Raw genomic sequence first — 16,458 nt, forward strand, 5'->3', positions numbered from 1 at the left:
ACCTCCTTCTCACGACTGGTAAATACTCAAGACAACTCTATTTCTGTTGTCAGACTAATTTTTTTTTCAAATTCAAATGTATCTCAAATGCAGGCTTAATGGATCCTAATATAAAAATAGATATGGGGGCACCTATGTGGCTCAGCGGGTTAAACATCCAACTTCAGCTCAGGCCATGATCTTACAGTTTGTGGGTTTGAGCCCAGAGTTGGGCTCTGTGTTGACAGCTTGGAGTCTGAAGCCTCCTTCAGATTCTGTGTCTTCTCTCTCTGCCCTTCCCCCACTTGTGCCCCCCCCCCCAATAAACATTTTTAAGAAAAGAGATCTGTGCTAAGTTTTCTTTAGAGAGAGAGCTGAACTGTGGAGAGGGGTCAAGGGAGAGAGAGAGAATCCCCACATGGGGCTTGATCTCATGACCGTAAGATCATGACCTGAGCCGAAATTAAGTCAGACCGTTAACAGACTGAGCCACTCAGGCACCCCGATGTGTGCTAGTTTTATACCAAGTTAAGGATAAGAATGGAATGTGGAGAGAAGATAAAAAAGTCTCTCAACAACAAAAAATTTCCTAAGGACTTTATTTATATGTATGTTTATATGCATGTGCATATAAGTACACGTGCACATACACAGACACACATTTTTGAATCATTATATTTAATTATATTTAATTTAATTCCAAATGGTTTTTAAATGTTTATTTACTTTTGAGAGAGAGAGAGAGAAAGCAGGAGAGCAGCAGAGAGAGAGGGAGACACAGGATCCCAAACAAGCTCTGCGATGACAGCAGTGAGCCTGATGCAGGGCTCCAATTCACAAACCATGAGATCGTGACCTGAGCCGGAGTGCAGCACTCAACCCATTGAGCCAGCCAGGTGCCCCGAATCCCAAATGTTTTTAACTTAAATTTTATCAAGTGAGATAAATAAATCTTTCCCAGATTAAACCATATCTTAATTCTGCACTTACGAATTCCAAGGCTACAATTTTTATTTTTCCCACTCCTTTCTTCATGGTTTAGAACAGTGGTTTACTGTAAACGGATGAGTTTACCCAACGTGTGTGACAAGACCAAAGTACTACTATATTGTCCAGTAAGTCATGAGCTGACACAGACTTCACTTGTGAAATATTGGAAATGTTGCATCATCTCAGGTGTGGGAACTTCCTACTACTGATTGCATTGTACCACTATGTTTAAGTGTGGTCTCTGAGAAAAAAGTTTCAAGTACTTGAATTGCACTCTATATCTCCCCTGCTCCCTACAGAGTCATAGAGCTGGTGACAATTTCTAAAGGGTGAGTACTTTCTGAGGCTCTTTACTAGCTCAATTAACAAGTTAAAGCCTGGGATTTAGAGTAAGGCTGATTTGGAGCCAGGTCTTGGCTTCCACACTTAATCACTGTGTAAATTTGAGTCAATGACTGAATCCCACAGAACCTTATTGTTTTCAACCATAAATTTGGAAAAATATTAACAGTTTTCCTAGTTTTGGAAGGGACCGTCACTAATATGTCTGGTCCACTCAATAGATGAGTGACAAATGATAGACACAAGAGATATGGCCTGGCCCTGGGATGCCTGTAGGAAACTGGGAAGTGTTCACTCACCCACATGAAGCAGTTAGCAAACCATACAGGGTCACAAATATATACATGAAATCTAAGATGTGAAGTCTAAAGTCTTAACAATAATAATTATCTGTGATATGCAGATCATTAGTTGAATAGGATTTCAGAAAAGAGTGAAATGATCAATAATATGGATCATTCCTAGAAGACTTCATGGAGAAAGGGGTTTTCAAATAGGCAATTTAGTTGTTTATAGGATATTGGACGAAAATTTCTAAGAGGAGACTGTATAAGCAAAGCTATGAGCAGAAAGGGCAAACGTGATTTTTTTTCTCAAGCATTTAGGGAATTGGGTTTAGAAGTGCAGAGAGTAAAAGAGAGTGGTAGAGAATGTTCTTGACAGGTACGCTAAGCCCAGATTGTAAAGAGTACCGAATGCAAGAAAACAGAAGTTAATCTCAATATCTTAAATAAAACAAAGTTAATCAAATTTTCAGAAGAGCCAAATACTGTGATAAAAACTGTATTTAATGAAAACAAGACAGATGGGAGAGTGTATAGTCATGGAGGAGACACAGGAGTGGAAGAAGGAATGACCAACTGAAGAGGACAAAGTTAGGAAAAGAAAGAGGAAATGGTTGGTTTTAATCATACTGACTTGAAAAAAACAGAACCGTGGAACAAGGAGTGAAAATGGTCACAAGGAAGGATCTGAGATGCAGATTTCAGTAGCTAGTGAATATTTTGGAACAGTTGCCTTAAAGAAAACTATTCATTGGCAAATGAAAAATTGAGATCTGGAGAAGTTGAGAAATTGGCCTGTGGGTGGGGACATGACCTGGCTCCCAGTCCAGCACCATTTCCATCAAAATGGTGAGAATGAATATGCTCCCCAAAAGGCAAAGAGAGGAGGCTTACAAGTGCGGAATGCAAATGTTTAGAGCAACATATGTGAGTACTCCGTGAGTGCTAAGTGAGCGAGACCAAGTCCGTGAGGAACATCACAGGTGGTCAGAGATGGAGGCAGGGTCAGCATATTATAGCTCGTGGGAAGGAATGGAAAAGAGGAAAACATTCTGTGGGGAGGATGATGTTCACCTGATTCCTGATTCCAAGAAGCACAACAAATAGAAAACAAGCATGGAAAACGTGAGGGCAGAGGCCTAGGGTCTGAGTGAGAGGGAGAACTCACAGTAGCTGTGGAGACAGATACCCTTAAGGATGGAAACAAAGGACATCAACACCAGTTAGCTTTAGCCAACTAAAGGGGGGCGTTTATTTCAAGACTCACGGGAGGAATAAAAGAATACATATAATACAAAACATAACTATTAAACTAGAAATAGGTAAACACATATCAAATGTATTCATTTACTGGTTTGTTGGGAGTAGACTAAAAGTCAAACTCACTTACATACATAAGAAGGCCATGAGGGTGGTGAGTTGTACTTTGAGAAAGAGTAGAATTGAGGGGCACCTGACTGGCTCAGTCTATAGAGCACGTGACTCTTAATCTCAGGGTTATGAGTTTGAGCCCCGTGATGGGTGTAGAGATTACTTAAAAATAGACTCTTAAGAAAAAAAAAAGGTAGAATTCATGCAAAAGTTGGTATGTGGCAAGTAGAATTAAAGGGATTAATAAACATATTGTATTAGCAATGTGTTGGGATGAAAATAACAACATAGCTAAGTAACTGCGACTTTAGATAGATATCTCTGATTATAAGAAATGTAGAGAGAGGTAGTTCTCGAATTGGCTCAACACTCAATAATATCAGAGTGTTGTGTCAGCTGCTGTAGATTTTTCTTGGCTTTTCTGCCATCCCAATGGCTGTACGTTCATAGGACAAAAAAAGGTGGTGTGAAAATAGAATGTCTCCTCGTACACCTTTTTCTTTATTACTAGAAATAAAATGTTGATCTTGCTCTAATGAAATATGTTTTATCTACGTCCTGTGAAATAACTGAGGTGAAAGAATGAGTTAAAGTTGGGTGGTTGCCAGGTGCGGAGGGTGGGGTGGGGGTGCTGGTGAGGGAATTGTATGAAAGTTACCAGAACAGACAAACTTCCAGTTGTAAAGTGAGTGTGACTGTGGGGATGGAACGTACAGCATGGTGACTGTAGCAGTCCTCTATTGTATGTTCGAAAGTTGCTAAAAGAATAAATCTAAATAATTCTCATCACAAGGGAAAAAACGGTAATTATGTGAGATAATGGAGGTTAAGTAAACTTATTTGGGAATCACTTCACAATGTTTACATAAATCAAATCATTATTTGTACACCTAAAATGAATACATGTCAAAATATGTCAATTGAGTCTCAAAAAAACAAAACAAAACAAAACAAAAAACAAAAACAGGAAAAAAGAGGTAATTCAAGGAGGTAGTCTACATCTGTTGGTGTATATATGGCTCAATAAACTTGGGCTAGTTACTCAGCCTCTCTCTCTCTCTCTCTCTCTCTCTCCCCCTCTCTCTCTATGTATATATATATATATATATTTTTTTTTAACGTAGTATTCAAATAGTATGACAAACAGTGCAAATCAACCAGATTTCTCCTAATACTGAAAATGAAGAAACATTTGCAATTGAAATTCTATCTGCAGAATGGTATTCACATGAAGGTTCTAAACAGTAGACATGTTGCATTGATTTAAAAGTGTTTTGCAGGGGGCAGGGGTGGTGCCTGGGTGGCTCAGTTGGTTAAGCATCCAACTCTTACTTTCAGCTCAGGTCAGAGCTGAGCCCTGGCCCACAGGCATGGAGCCTGCTTAAGATTCTCTCTGTCTCTCTGTCTCTGTCTCTGTCTCTCTCTCCCTCCCCCCACTCTTTTTCTCAAAAAAAAAAGTGGTCTGCAATGATAAATGGTCATTTTGGTTTTCTTTATTATCATTACTTAGATCCCCTAGTAAACAGAAAAAATTTCCTGGCATTGGTATTGGGGGTACTGGTATTAGTGAATTTCATCAGCGATTATAAAACCACAGAAGAGCCTCAACAGAATGCATACTTTATTTGAACTCCTAATGGAATAAATAAATACAAATATATTTGATCAAGTCTTTACTAAGGTTTTTTTACATTACTCTGAAATGATACATGGCAAGATCCAACATGCTATCCTGTCTCTGTAATGCATGTGAGAGATGCGGGGTTATCAATTTTCTACAAAGATCAGAATTAGATATGTGGTTCTCCTTGTTTACGCAGACTCTGTCACAGAAAGGAAGTGATACTCATATCATATACCCTGAACAACAGATGGACCGAATATTTGTTGAATAAGGACAGCTGGGTTAACAAATATCTGGGTTCCAGACCCAGCTTTGCCTCTGTGCAAATTCGTAGTTGCTTACACTTTCTGAACCTTAGTTTCTTTATCTGTAAAATGGGAATAATCACAGTAATTCAGTGACACGATACATACAAAATACTTTACGTGGTATCTGCATGTTCTAAGTAATCGGTAATTGTGAACTGTTAATACTGTTAATTTATTATTAGTTTTACACATTTTTAAAGCATGTATTTCTTTTAAAAAATTGCTTTAGAAGAATCAAAAACAGCTTCCCTAAGAGTCCACATTTCACCTATATAGCAAATTAATGCAAGAAGTCAGTAAAAAAAGAACAATACAAAAATTCTTCCATCTCATTTAACTGATATGATGCCTCTGGAAGAAAGATGTTCTACGTAATCAACTATTACAGAACAATTGATCTGTTAAGGTAGGGCCAGAGAGGGGCTTGCTTCAGTTCTTCCTGCTTCACAGCAAAATATAATCTGAAATGTCCTTATTTCCTGTTTTTTTTTCCTTCTTAGTTTCCTGGTGCCCCTCTACAGTCCATCTCTAACGCCCACAAAAAACTGTGTTGTGATTTCTGTCATCATAGATTGGTTTTGCCTGTTCTGAGCTTTATATGGTCTGTACCTTTAGGATCTGGCTTCTTTCACTCAACATAATAATAACGAATTTCAACCATGCTGTGTGTATCAGTGTAGCTTTTTTGAAAACTTTTTAAAAGATACGTAAAAGTTGCAAGAATCAAGGGATTTCTGCATACCATTCATCCAAGGTGCTAACTGTTAATATTTTACCACATTTGCTTTCTCTTTCCCTTTCTGAGTCATTTGGCGTAAGTTGTAGACTTTATGCCTCATTAACCCTAAATATTTCCTGTGTATTTCCTCAAAACAGCATTCTCTTGCAGAACATTAGTGTAATTATTAAAGTCAGAATATCAACATTGATATAATACTAACATCCAATCTAGACACCTTATTAAAACTCTACCAAATGTCCCAATATTTTCCTATATAGATGGGAAAAAAAGTGGTTTTTGGCTCTTTTTGTTTGTCATTTGCTTGTTTGTTTTTGGTTCAGGATCCAATCCAGGATCAAGTATTACATTTACTTTTGAGGTCTCTTTGGGATCTTTTAATTAGGAACAGTTCCTCAGTCTGACATTTTCTTTCATAACCTTGACATTTTTGAAGAGTCGGAGGCATTGTATAATGTCTTTGAATTTGGGTTTGTATGATATTTCCTTATTATTAGATTTGGGCTATGCATTTTTTGACAGGAATAGCATAGGAGTGATGATGTATCTTTCTCAGTGCATCCTATCAGGAGGCTCATAATGTTGTTTTGACCTATTAGTTGTGATGTTTACATTGGATACCTGGTTAAGATGATGTCTGCCAGTTTTTTTCTTCTGAAAAGTTATTGTTTTTACCTTTGTTATTAAGAAACGCTTTGAGGGGCGCCTGGGTGGCTCAGTCGGTTGAGTATCCGACTTCAACTCAGGTCATGATCTTGCAGTCCGTGAGTTCGAGCCCTGTGTCGGGCTCTGTGCTGACAGCTCGGAGCCTGGAGCCTGCTTCCGATTCTGTGTCTCCCTCTTTCTGACCCTCCCCCGTTCATGCTCTGTCTCAAAAATAAATAAACATTTTTTTAAAATCTTTTAAAAAAGAAACACTTCGAAGAGAGTTAATTTATCGTATTTGAGTTTTTAATTTTTTTTAAGTAATCCCTATACCCAGCATCAGGCTGGAACTCACAACCTGAGATCGAGTTACATCCTCTACTGACTGAGCCAGGCAGGCACCCCAATTTATTTTTTAAAACTAAATATTCTCATCCCACAAATGTCCAATTTATTAATCCATGTGTCTGTTAATGGGAATTGAATTGCTTCCAGTTTTGAGTTATTACGAATCTGCTACGAGCATTCTTGTGCAATTGTTTCTGTGGACATACATTTCCATTTCTCTGTGTGGATCCTAAGAATCAAATTGTGGGATCATGTGGTAAAAAGTGTACATTCTTTTGAAGAAGGAAAAATGTCTTCCCTCCCTCCCTTCTTTCTTTCTTGATTTCTTTCTCTCTTTCCTTTTCCTTTCTTTTCTTTCCTTTCCTTTTCCTTTTCCTTTTCCTTTTCCTTTTCCTTTTCCTTTTCCTTTTCCTTTTCCTTTTCCTTTTCCTTTTCCTCTCCTCTCCTCTCCTCTCCTCTCCTCTCCTCTCCTCTCCTCTCCTCTCCTCTCCTCTCCTCTCCTCTCCTCTTTACTTTTCTTTTCTTTTGTTTCTTTCTTCATTTTTTAAGTAAGCCCTATGCCCAATGTGGGGCTTGAACTCATGCCCCTGAGACTGAGTTACCTGCTGTACTGACAGAACCAGCCAGGTGCCCCTGGTAGATGTGTATTTCATTAACACACACACACACACACACACACACACACACACACACACACACACGAATGGACAGAAGGGTTTCCAAACTGGCTGAACCAGTTAACATTTCCCTCAGCAGTCTAAACATGTTCCTGTTGCTTCACATCTTTGCAATATTTGGCATTGACCTCGTTTTAAATTTTAGCCATTTGAGTGGTTGACAAGGCATCTCATTTTGATTTTAATTTTAATTTCCCTTATGACTAGTAATATTGGACATTTTAATGTGCTTACTGGCCACTTATATATCTTCTTTTGTGAAATGTCTTTTGCAATGTTTTGCCCACTTTACATAAGGGTTATTTTTCTGTTGATTATTGTTTTGTAGGAAATCTTTATATATTCTGGATACAAATTTTTCTTTTATTATTTTTTACAAGTTCTTTGTATATTCTTTGTCATTGATTGTCTATATTTTCTTCCAGCCTGTTGCTTGCCATTTCATTTTTTAAATGGGGTCTTTTGATTAGGAGAAGTTTTGATTTTAATGAAATCAAATTTTCATGAAAGATTTTTCTTTTAACGTTTATTTATTTTTGAGACAGAGAGAGACAGAGCATGAACGGGGGAGGGGCAGAGAGAGAGGGAGACACAGAATTGGAAGCAGGCTCCAGGCTCTGAGCCATCAGCCCAGAGCCCGACTCGGGGCTCGAACTCACGGACCGCGAGATCGTGACCTGAGCTGAAGTCGGACGCTTAACCGATTGAGCCACCCAGGCGCCCCATGAAAGATATTTTTAACTAATAGTTTTGTCACCCTAAGATGTTTTTTGTGTAACTTAAATTCATGAAGGTGTTTTTGCATGTCTTCTAAAAGCTTTATAGTTTTGGCATCTACACTCATTATTATGATCCATGACAGAATGATTTTTGCATATGGTATGATGCAGAGTTCAATTTAAAATTTTCCCATATGCTGGGGGTGCCTGGGTAGCTCAGTCGGTTGAACATCCTACTCTTGATTTCTGCTCAGGTTATGATCCCAGGGTCATGGGATTGAGCCCTGCATCCGGCTTTGTGCTGAGCATAGAGCCTGCTTAAGATTCTCTCTCTCTCCTTCTGGCCCTCCCCTTCCCCCCACTTGTGAGCTCTCTCTCTCTCTGTAAAATAAAATTTTAAAAATGATAAAGTTCCCCCAAATGTTAATTCAACTGTTTTTGCCCCACTTTTGGGAAGACTTTCTTTTCTCATTTAATTATCTCAGGCGTTGAAAGCTTATTAATTACAAATGTACGGTTCTGTTCCCATACTAAGTCTATTTTGTTAATATATTTGTTTATTCTTACACATTATCAGTTGCCATAATTAGTGTAGATAAATAAAAGGATTTTAATTTGGATTATATAAAACATGAAATTTTTAAGAGATTATTTTGGCTATATTTGGCAATTTTAGCTAATCTTTGGCTGTTTAAGGTTATTTGGTTACTTTCATTTTTATATAAATTTCAGAATCAGCTTTTAAATTTCTATTAAAAACCTATCTGGATTTTGAATCAGATATACTAAATTTATACATTAATTTGAAGGGAATTGGCTTTTTAATAATCTTGAGTTTTTCAGTCAACAGGTACAATATATCCATTAATTTATTTAGGTCTTAAAAATTTTTTTTCTGTACCATTTGGTAGTTTTCAGTGTTGTGTTCTTGAACATCTTTTTTATTTATTTATTTTTTAAATTTTTTTTAATGTTTATTTATTTTTGAGACAGAGAGACAGAGCATGAACGGGGGAGGGGCAGAGAGAGAGAGGGAGACACAGAATCGGAAGCAGGCTCCAGACTCTGAGACATCAGCCCAGAGCCCGACGCAGGCTCGAACCCACGGACGGTGAGATCGTGACCTGAGCTGAAGTCAGACTCTTAACCGACTGAGCCACCCAGGCACCCCTTGAACATCTTTTTTAAATTGAATCCTAAATGTTTTATATATTTTATGCTATTCTAGGTGGATTTGTTTTAAAATCCACTTTTCAGGGCGCCTGGGTGGCTCAGTCAGTTAAGCATCCGACTTAAGCTCAGGTCATGATCTTGCGGTTCAGCTGGAGTCGGGCTCTGTGCTGACAATTCAGAGCCTAGAGCCTGCTTCGGATTCTGTATCTCCCTCTCTCTCTGCCCCTCCTGCTTGTGTTCTGTCTCTCCCCATCTCTCAAAAATGAATAAACGTTTAAAAAAAATAAAAAAATAGAATAAAATCCACTTTTCAACTTTTATTGCTTCTCTATTGAGATACAATTGATTATTTTGTAAATTGGAGTCGCGTCCTGTAGCAGTTTTCCATTGGGTGTGAACTTAGCTATATTTTTTTCCTGGATGCCCTTTCCTGGATGCTGATAAATACCTTACCATTTTTAGTTTGTTATGGAGTTCTTTTTTTTATCTTTAATGAGTATCAAACTCAGTCCCCTGCTTTATCTGATAATCAGTGTTTAATCCTTTATTCAATCATGGTGGTGAAGTAAATGATTGATTTTTCTAATGTTAAACTAAATTTATATTTCTGGAATTAACCTCACTTGGTCATGAAGTGCTTCCTTTTTATATATTGCTTGATTGGGGTTTTTTAGCTAACATTATTTTAAAGGGGTTTTGCATGTATGTTTCTGAGAGATACTTATGTACTGTTTTTTTTAATGCTACCAAATACTTGTCTTCATTTGGTATCAGGGTAATTCCAGCATCATAAAATGACTTGAGAGGTATTCTCTCTTCCTTTATTTCCTGGAAGAGTTTGTGTAAGTCTGTATGTTTGACAGAACCAGTAGGAAAACTATTTGTGCCTCAGGTTTTCTTTGCGATATTAGCTATTCATTTACATTTTTTAACCTAGTATAAGGCTATTTAAATTTCTTAGTTCTTCTTTTTCTGGCTTTACAATTTACTGTTTTCAAAGAATGTGTCCACTATAGTGTGAAATTTATTGACATAAAGTTGTTTTAGTGTTGACTTTATCTTTTTAATGCTTATACAGTTGAGTCTTGAACAATATAATCCACTTATACATGGATATTTTGTACAGTACATTACTGTGAATCTATTTTCTCTTCCTTATGATTTCCTTAACATTTTTTCCTCTAGATTACTTTATTGTAAAATACAATGTGTAATATATACAACATACAAAATGTGTGTTAATTGTTTATGTTATCGGTAAGCCTTCTGGTCAACAGTAGGCAATAGTTAAGGTCTGGGGGAGTCAGTTATATGTGGAGTTTTACCTGTGCAGGGGTCAGCGCCTCAACCCCTGCATTATTCAGAGGCCAGCTGTAGTGTATTAGGAGTTGAATTGTGCCCTCCCAGAAGATAATGTTGAAGTCCTGTGAATGTGACCTTATCTAGAAATAGGGTCACTGCAGATATAATTAGTCAGGTTAAGGTGAGTTCATATTGCAGTAAGGTGGCCCTTAATCCAGTATGACTTTGTAAAAAGAAGAGAGAGACACGGAGAGGAGAGCACTCTGTGAGGACATAGAGACACGCAAGGAAAAGATGGCCGTGTGAAGTGGGAGGCACAGACGTCACCCGTGCTTGTACCCGGGGAATATGCTGGGGCCCTCAGAAGCCAGAGACATGCAAAGAAGGAGCCTCCCTAGAGGCTTCTGGTTTTGTAATTCTGTGCTCCAGAGAATAAATTTCTGTTATTTAAGCCACAAAGTATGTGGTCCTTTGTTATTGCAGTCTTAGGCCACGAATATGAAATTATATCCACTCTTCAGTTCAAATACTGGCAATTTCTGTCCTGCTTTCTTTTGCAGGCAGAAGACTCTTATGAGAAGTTTATTAGTCTTTTCAGAGAAATTAATTTTGATATTGTTTAACTTTTCTACTGTTTTTCTGGTTTTTATTCATTGGAATTTGTTCTCATCCTCAATCTTTTTTTCTTTCTACTTACTTTAGATTCAATCTGCTCTTTATTTTCTAGATTCTTTTTTTTTTATTAAAGTTTTAAATTTTAATTCCAGTGTAGTTAACATAGAGTGTTATATTAGTTTCAGGTGTGCAATATAGTGATTCAACAATTTCATACATTACTCAGTGGTCATCAGATGAGCGTCCTCTTAATCCCCTTCATCTACTTCACCCATCCCCCCACCCATCCCCCCTCCCCTCTGGTAACCATGGGTTTGTTCTCTGTTTTTTGTCTGTCTCTTTTTTCCTTTGCTTGTTTATTATGGTCTTTTTCTGACAGACTTACTTCACTTAGCATTATACTCTCTAGCTCCATCCATGTTGTTACAAATGGCAAGATTTCACTCTTTTTATATAGAATAATATTCTATTATGTGTTTGTGTATTACATATATGTTATATATATTATTATAATATAGTAATATTTATTATACAATTTATTACTTATTATTTATTATATATTTATTTACTTTTTTATTACTTATATATTATATAAGTAACTATTTATTACTTATTTATTATATATTTATTATATATTTATTACTTATTTATTACTTATTTTTCTTATGGTTCTGGAAGTCAGGAGTTTAGAAAGGAGTGTCAGCAGGACTATATTCTACTAAGGGGTCCGGGGGAGAGCCTGTGTCTGTACCTTTTCCAGTTCCTCAGGGCCATCTGCACTCCTGGGTGCCAGAATGCTTCCTCTAACTTGCAAGTGCCTCACTCCAGACCTGGACTCCATTTTTGCATCTCTTGTTCTGACTCTGGCCCTCTTGCCTCCCTCCTAGAAGGTTCCCTATGATTACTTTGGTCCATGTGATAATCTAGGGTAATGTTTCTATCTCAAGAATCTACCAACCCTTAATTTAATCACATCTGCAAAGTTCTTTTCCATTTACAGCAATGTTTTTATGGATTCCAGGGATTACAATGTGGACTTTTTGGGGAGGCCATTATTCTGTTAACTATATTGAATATAAACATTATATATATTAATATATATTATTTTATTATTTATTATATTTTATTAATATATTTTATTTATTATATATTAATTTATTTATATATTAATATATATTAATTTATTTACTTATTTGTTTATTTGGTTGTTTATTCTTAAAGCTTATTCAATTCTGTAGCCTTCATGGGTTTGTGCAGAAGGCATGAAGAGGCTATAGGATGACCTGGTCTGGAAAGAAGAATATACAAGGAAAGTTATCTGGGCTGGTGTTCAGGGAGAGTATACCTTAAAGTTGACCTTTAAAGAGGATAAGCATCAGTACCAATTGCAAAACTTTTAAGTGGATGATTTGGGTTCCAAGACAGCCCATCTAGTTATCTGATGAGGGAAAAGAGTTGAGGTACTTGGTTTTAATTCACCATCAGGTGCAACAGATAGAGACCCATGGCAGGAAATGGCAATGTGTCATCTCACGGGACCAATCCCATTGGGGATTCATTACACAGATAGGGAGTCAGAACAGCAGTATAATTTGGAAGTTTTGACATTGAATCCAGAAGGGAAGCATATGGATTCATACCAGGTTTGGGGGAGGATGACTCTGTGGATTTCATTTGAAAGTGAGACAGTATGAATTCAATGAAGTCACAGAATTGCTTCTTAACTGCTTGAGGATTAGCATGGGCTGTGTTTCCTGGCTTCAGGTTTTCAGTAATCACAAATGTGCAGTCCTGGGACAGTGAGAATTTAATAATCAACAAATATAACCAGTATTAACCAACTTCTGTTTGTTGCGTAATGGACAGCAACGGATGAAGCTCTGGGCAAAGCTTTACATGGTATAAATGGTTAACAATATTCATGTTGTGAAGATTAAGCATAGACCCCACACACTGCTTGTTTTAAGCCTAATCCTTAAACATAGTAGGGGCTCATAGTGCACTATCAGCATTGGTCTTATTATTAGCTTTCTGTGTCATGTGACACCTCTTTCCTGCCTTATCTCCTACCTGAGCCAACATAACACATGTTTCAGCCAGACCAGCCACCCCCTGATCCTCAGATTGGGCTTTTCACCATCTTGTGTTGGCACAGGCTGGAACTTCCATTGCCTTGCAAACTCTTTTCATCTTCAAATCTACTCTGTGTACCTGTTTCTCCGACTTACTTAGGTAAGGTTTGCCCTTCTCTTTCCCAACAGACTTTTCTATGTCCCATAGAACCCTCGTCACATTGACTATAATTGTCTGTGTCTTTGCCACTAGACAAAAAGGCCATTCACCAACCATATGTGTTCCCCAGGAGCTAGAATCTAATAGTGGTGCTTGGCACCTGCTTGGTGACTATTTATTTATTTATTTATTTATTTATTTATTTATTTATTTACGTTTCATTTATTTTGGTTTCTAAGGAATCTCTACACCCAATGTGAGGTTCGAACTTACAACCTTGAGATCAAGAGTCCCATACTGTACTGATTGAGCAAGCCAGGAGCCCTTGGTGGTACTTAAAAAAATTTTTTTTTAACATTTATTTATTTTTGAGACAGAGAGAGACAGAGCATGAACAGGGGAGGGGCAGAGAGAGAGGGAGACACAGAATCTGAAACAGGCTCCAGGCTCTGAGCTGTCAGCACAGAGCCCGACGCGGGGCTCGAACTCACGGACCATGAGATCATGACCTGAGCCGAAGTCGGACGCTCAACTGACCAAGCCACCCAGGCGCCCCCCTTGGTGGTACTTAAAAAAATTTTTTTTAATGTTTATTTTTGAGAAAGAGACAGAGCATGATAGGGAAGGGGCAGAGAGAGAGGGAGACACAGAACTTGAAACACGCTCCAGGCTCTAAGCTGTCAGCACAGAGCCTGATGTGGGACTTGAGCCCATGAGCCTCGAGATCGTGACTTAAGCTGAAGTTGGATGTTTTCCCGACTGGGCCCCCCAGGCCTCCATTACATTTAAGCAGTTCTTATATGCTACATGACAAATCTTTGATGCAGTATTTCATTATCTAGTAGCAGTAGTAGTAATTGCATTAGTTTTAATGTAATTAATATATTAGCAAAGTAGTTAAAAAAAAATTTAAGAGCCTCTACCAAGTTTCAGTGTTAAGTGCCACTGATACAGAAATGTTGATCAGAGACAAACTAAAATACACTGCTTATATACTTAAGCCATTTACAATTGAACTGGTGACTCCTGGGGAGTAATTAGCAGGTTGTGTTGTAATTTGCTCCAGCTGGCCATTCTGCTAGCCTTTCTCCATCCACCACCTTACCTTGGACCCAATAGCACTTTCTCACAAGAAATATTCCCAGGGCTCAAGGTCGGGTCCAAGTGGCTCCCCACTGTGAACTCCCAGGATGATCCGGCCCCCATCTCTGTGATTGTAATCAGCACATTGTGTTATAATTGTCTGCTTCAGTCATCCATTCAGTTGTAAATGCCTTAAAGCATAAGCAGTGTGTTTAATTCCTTTTCTTAATCATTTGTTGTTGTTGTGTTTAAGAAGTAAGTACACTCCCTATCATGCCTGGTAACCACACTAAAAGTGCATGGTTTCTTGGGAGACGGCATGCAGCAGGGAATAAAAGACAGAATTCCGAAGGAATACTCCACACTGGCATCCGGAAGCCTATGGTTCAAACCAAATATGAATGAGGCAAAATTAATTTTTTATTTATTTTTATTTTTGTTTTTTCAGTTTATTACAACAAGAGATAAAAAGACAATTTAGCTGGGGAAAGAGAGAAGCAGTAGAGAGCAAAGTTGAAGACTGGACTTTTCTTGGTCCCTTTGGTGGAGGCTGTGTACTCAACCTGTCTCTGCTTGAAAATGGGGGCCACTAGGGTCATTGCTGGACCTTGGGGAGGCCATTCTGGGCACAGGGGACTAGAGTTTAGGGATGTCTGCTTCGCAGTAAAACATGCCTAGAGACAAGTGCAGTGATTTGGCAGTGTGGGTAGTAGAGTTTGGGGAGTGACAGAACTTGGTAGGAGAGGGCAAGGATGAGCCCCAAATTCCCTCAAAGCTGAGTTTGATTCACCAGTTGCCAATAGGCCTAGAGTCGCCTGTGAAAAAATCAGGAAGGGCGAGCCATTTCCCCAGCATCACACGGGGCCACCCATGGCATTAAGAGAGCTCTGTCACCAGAGGGTCTGCCTGGAACCCCCTCTACCGCGGATTTTGAGGGGGGCAGCCATGCTTCCCTGCACTGGAGTCCCGCGGGGGACCCACACACATGGAATGCTTCATATGCTGAGCCCAGCTTCAGATACTGTCCAGGCTGAAACAGACAGTTCCAGGGATGGATTGAGGTTTGACAGCAGCAGTAGAAGGCAAAGGACCACCCAGACCAGACATGTGGTGTCTCTCCTGAGGGACAGTCCCATCAGCCCACTCCCCTTTTCCCACCTGCAGCTCTAACAGAGAGACACCAGCAGCTGAAGAGAAGGAAGTAAGAGCGGGAGGTGAAGGCCACAAGACAGGGGGAAGTAAGGCGCTGTGGATAGTGATGGAAATAATAATACTTGAATTTGACTGAATATTTACCCAAAGGAAGTGAAGTTTTAAACTAAAAGAAAAAAGAATACCTGGAAATGTCATGATTTTGTTAACCCTTGGCCACTGAGAAAGAATGAGGCCTTGAGAAAGGAAACCCGTTTTATATCAAAACAAAGAGATTTTTTTCCCCCTGCAAACATTTGATTTTGCTGTCGAATTCGTACCTGTAAAGAACCTCAGTCATGCACTCCTTTGATACTCAAGGAACTTTCCCAGGGAATCAACAAGCTTTCCCTCTTGTGACTTGTAACATGAATAGCGATCAATGAATACTATAATCATGGTCTATTATATTAACTTGACAGTAACTGAAACGGGAAGGATAGAATTAATATTTTTTAGTTTGAATAAACAGCCTTAGACAAGTTGTGACTTCTGACATACAGGTCGATGATTGTTCTGCTGGCCCAAGCTGCTTACTAAAGATCAGTGATAAGAATTCTCCAGGCTAGGGCGCCTGGGTGGCTCAATCGGTTGAGCATCCAACTTTTGGCTCAGGTCATGATCTCATAGTTTGGGAGTTTGAGTCCCACACTGGGCTCTGCTGACAGCTAGCAGCCTGCTTGCTGATTGGGATTCTCTCTCTCTCTCTCTCTCTCTCTTTCTCTCTCTTTCTCTCTCCCCCCCCAACTGCCCCTCCCCCATTTATGTGTGTGCTTTCTCTTTGTCTCTCAAAAATAAATAATAAACTTAAAAAAAAAAAAAGAATTCTCAAGGCT

The 16,458-nt window shown here is 38.6% G+C and overlaps 1 long non-coding RNA gene across 1 annotated transcript in view; it reads left to right on the top strand.

Annotated features, from left to right (window-relative positions):
• The first annotated feature begins 1,216 nt into the window (after window positions 1–1,216).
• Window positions 1,217–16,458, top strand: part of LOC122231733 — a 152,357-nt gene continuing 137,115 nt past the window's right edge. Inside the window, exon 1 of the long non-coding RNA XR_006208970.1 lies at window positions 1,217–1,298. This is a non-coding gene — a long non-coding RNA (uncharacterized LOC122231733). The remainder of the gene's footprint in view (window positions 1,299–16,458) is intronic.

Source organism: Panthera tigris, chromosome D2 (genome assembly GCF_018350195.1).
Source record: "Panthera tigris isolate Pti1 chromosome D2, P.tigris_Pti1_mat1.1, whole genome shotgun sequence".
Lineage (NCBI taxonomy): Eukaryota > Metazoa > Chordata > Mammalia > Carnivora > Felidae > Panthera > Panthera tigris.